We start from the raw sequence: 4,701 nt of genomic DNA on the forward strand, positions 1-4,701 counted from the left end.
AAATGATTTGCTGACACGGAGATAGTATAAGATGCCGGCGACAAAAAAAAAACAAAAAAAACAATAGCAGCAGGTAACAACAACAAACAGATGTAGTAGAACTGCACAAATACTACTAAAGTAATTTAACGAGCTACACGGCACACATTTGGGAACTGCGCTGAAAAGCGGGAACGGAGGTAAGCTGAAATTTATATTTGCAAATAAGCAGCAGGAAAACAAGTAGTAGCAGTGAATCAGATGAATGTATTATCATCACCTTAATGATGTGACTGTTCCTGGAAGTGGAGGCTGTAAAGCGTTTAGTGTGCCAACTACTTCAAAATAACGGGTGATTTTTTAAGAGCTTGATAACTTTTTTTAAAAAAAAACGCATAAAATTTGCAAAATCTCATCGGTTCTTTATTTGAAACGTTAGATTGGTCCATGACATTTACTTTTTGAAGATAATTTCATTTAAATGTTGACCGCGGCTGCGTCTTAGGTGGTCCATTCGGAAAGTCCAATTTTGGGCAACTTTTTCGAGCATTTCGGCCGGAATAGCCCGAATTTCTTCGGAAATGTTGTCTTCCAAAGCTGGAATAGTTGCTGGCTTATTTCTGTAGACTTTAGACTTGACGTAGCCCCACAAAAAATAGTCTAAAGGCGTCAAATCGCATGATCTTGGTGGCCAACTTACCGGTCCATTTCTTGAGATGAATTGTTCTCCGAAGTTTTCCCTCAAAATGGCCATAGAATCGCGAGCTGTGTGGCATATAGCGCCATCTTGTTGAAACCACATGTCAACCAAGTTCAGTTCTTCCATTTTTGGCAACAAAAAGTTTGTTAGCATCGAACGATAGCGATCGCCATTCACCGTAACGTTGCGTCCAACAGCATCTTTGAAAAAATACGGTCCAATGATTCCACCAGCGTACAAACCACACCAAACAGTGCATTTTTCGGGATGCATGGGCAGTTCTTGAACGGCTTCTGGTTGCTCTTCACTCCAAATGCGGCAATTTTGCTTATTTACGAAGCCATTCAACCAGAAATGAGCCTCATCGCTGAACAAAATTTGTCGATAAAAAAGCGGATTTTCTGCCAACTTTTCTAGGGCCCATTCACTGAAAATTCGACGTTGTGGCAGATCGTTCGGTCTATTCATGATGAAATTTCAAAGCATACTGAGCATCTTTCTCTTTGACACCATGTCTGAAATCCCACGTGATCTGTCAAATACTAATGCATGAAAATCCTAACCTCAAAAAAATCACCCGTTATTTGAGAGACTTGATGGCGCATGGACGAACTGTTTTGCTAAGGTTGGAGAAGTAAATGAATTCTATATTTTGAGGATTGATATAAAATTAAGGGGTAATTTATTGATAGAAATAATGACAAAGGAGTGGCCGAAAGACGGGCGATAAGGATTTTGAAAACGGTTTGGCTTCTTTATGAACTTCTAAAAATTTATAAAATTGAAAATTAGACGAAAAATTAAATAATTCAATAAAAAATACTAATGGACCTTAATGACTCGTTTTGGGTAGCAATGGACACAGGCCTGATCGAAGATTTTGGAAGTATGAAAAAAAACAAAATAATTTAACATAAACTAACATAACATTTATACAAGGAATTTAATAGAATTGAAAGACATTTTTGAAAATAATGTTATTATAAGTATATATGCAGTACAAAAAAAAGTACATATGTACATATAGTATGTATGCTACCGGATACCGGCTTGTGTGAAAGCCCTAATAACCACAAATACACTGTGTGCCGGCAAAGTGTCTGCAGTTTAATCGGAAATCGGAGAGTGGGAAACGGCAATAAAAAAAGACATTTTATTAATTGTAAATTTAAACATTTTTTGGCACTAAATCATTTAAAATAAAAACATGACCGTCATACTGTACAGAAGTGTTGTATGGGGTTGAAATTCTCTCGGAAGTGAAGTGCAGAACATAACTAACCACGGGCGGATTCAGCGGGGGGGTTTTGGAGGTTAAACTACGTGTCAGTCAGTGGCGGGGCCCAGGGGGGTGTTTTAATACATAGACGCCATATTATACATACATATGCGCCATATTAAAATACACCCCGTGCGTCCTTCTAAGCCTTTCTTTTGTTAAATCTGCTTGACTGAGCGCCGTAATTCCATTCGCTCGTATTCACCATCTACTGTCTTGGTTGAGAAAGATGGGCTCGAATCGTCACTTACGATATCATATTACTCGTCACGAAAAACATATTTTTCGGACTAAGACATACGTGAACCTACTCTTTATACCATTCAGCTTATACGACTGACGTATCACGTAATTTTCCTTCGTATAGTTTTCGATCCGTGAACGGATGTTATGAATCGAGGCCTGTTGTCAACTCTGCTTCATTCGACTCACAATCGTAATAACAAACGAAAGTGTTAATATGCAGCAAGTTACCTTGCTCAATGTCATCAGAGAAAACGCCGCTCTTCGAAATAAGAATGCGGATGCTATCTTTGGTTAATACTCTGCATGAAGATAGAAAACAGCTAATGGAAAAGTTCGATGTCCTGCGGGCAGAAACGATTTCAAAGCGGATTAGTGCTATAAACAACAACGAAGGGGTCGTTCGAAGAAATTTGTTTCTAATATCCCATCCTTTCATTTCGTCGGCGTCGAAGCAGTTAATACTCCGGCTGATGGCGCTAATCGCTTTGTCGAGTTTTTTTGTCCAACTTTGCATCTGCGTCCATCTATCGACTTCGGCAAGCTAGCATTGTCCACCGAAGATGTTTTCGGTGGCATTGCCCGACTTAAACCATCCTCACACACTGATGTTGATGGTTTGTCTGCGGTTTTGAACAAGCGGCGCGACTCTTTTAGTATACCTAATGTTATTAATCTTTAATAAATCTCTATATTCAGTTATTTTTATTGATGCCTGGAAATTGGCTTTCAACTCGAGCTATTTTCAAGAGTGGTAATAAAACTGATATTAGCAATTATAGGCCTATTTCAAAGCTATCCGCCACGGCAAAGCTTTTTGAATGCATCATCCAAGATAAATTTCTTTTCGCTGTCAAGAATATGGTGCGTCCTGAGCAGCATGGCTTCTTTCCGCGCCACTCACGGTGTATTTAATTTAGCTGTCTTCTCAGGCGATTGTATTGCAGCCTTTTAATCAGGGTATCACACCGTTGACACCGTTTATATTAACTTCTCTAAGGCTTTTTACCGGGTTACCCACGTAATCTTGATTAAAAAATTTGCCTTTATTGATTTCCACTCAAGTCTTCTTGAGATGAATCGCAACTTACTTGCACAATCGTCGTTGCATGGTTGTTGTCGACAATGCGAGATACCTTCCTTTTTAACCGACTTTCAAAAAAGGAGAAGGTTATCAGTTCGTCGGAATATTTTTTTTTTTTTTTTTTATGTATGTTACCGCATAACTTTGGACCACGTCAACCGATTTCGATAATTTTTTTTGCATCGGAGAGGTAGTGTCTCAGAGGTGGTTCCATACTAATCTGGTTAAGATCCGATCAGCGGATCATGAGATATATATATATATTTTTTTTTTTTTATATGAGAGTTGAAGTCGGTTTTTTTTGCTAAAAATTACTTGTGTTCGTTGCTTTTTGATTGCGCAAGGTAGTATTCTGGGCCCGCTGTTTTTTGTTCTGTTTATCAATGAGCTCAATAAAATCTCTAAATTTATTGAGATAGGTTTTTTCATTTTTACAGGAGCGCGTTTTGAATATTTTTTTTTATAAATAGTCTAGTTATACTATAATTTTGGTCTATTTACTAAATGATTATTAACTTCTAAATATGTCTACTTAGACTAAAGAATTTTTTATATTCATTGGCTTAGTAAATAAATAAATAAATATGGTAATTTATTAAAATATATGTATGTATATATATGTAGATAAAAAACAATTATGTACGTGCTGAAATAACAAGCGTACCTACCTATCGATCAGCAAATATTAGATATTTGGCTTAAGATAAAATAAATTAAAATGATGAGCAAAATAATGTGAGGCCATGAGAGCAGAAGTGGCCTAAGCCACAATTATTATTATTTTTTTTTTTGACTTAAGGTTTTTAAACTAGTTTCAAATGTGATACATTTTAAAATAAAGGTCGCTTACTCCATAATTTGATGGTACGCTAAGTTGCTCTGTAACTGAAAGTTAAGAAATAATCGACTTTTATTTTAAAATGTAACACATTTGAAACTAGTTTAAGTGGGTAAGTACAAAAAAAAATTTTTGAGTTAGGCAACTTCACCATAAGAACCAAAGAAACCGAAGAAAATTATACAAGGGTATATAGGCTTGTTTTGGGTGGCCTTCACTAAAACTTCTGACGCATATTTATGTAATTCAGTGAGGTGACAAGTCAAACAAACCTATGCAGAGAATTAATAATTCAGTATACCGGGAACGGCAGGTGTGCTGGACGCACCCATTCGATGACAGCTGTCATAAATGGCGTAAACGTATAATTGTCATATTTTATGGATGCACCTTAAGTTATCAGTAATCAAAATAAGAATGTGTTTTTTTATCTTTAATAAAATAAAATGAAAAAAGTGATTTTCTTCTTTTTTTTCTATAGAGCGCGAATTGCGTGCACTTGCTTATTTAAATATGTACATAAGTGGTATATACATACATACATAAGTTTTATGACATTTTTCAATTTATCAAAATTC

This window comes from Rhagoletis pomonella, unplaced genomic scaffold (assembly GCF_013731165.1).
Source record: "Rhagoletis pomonella isolate Grant_MI unplaced genomic scaffold, Rhpom_1.0 Rhpom_scaffold_00013, whole genome shotgun sequence".
Lineage (NCBI taxonomy): Eukaryota > Metazoa > Arthropoda > Insecta > Diptera > Tephritidae > Rhagoletis > Rhagoletis pomonella.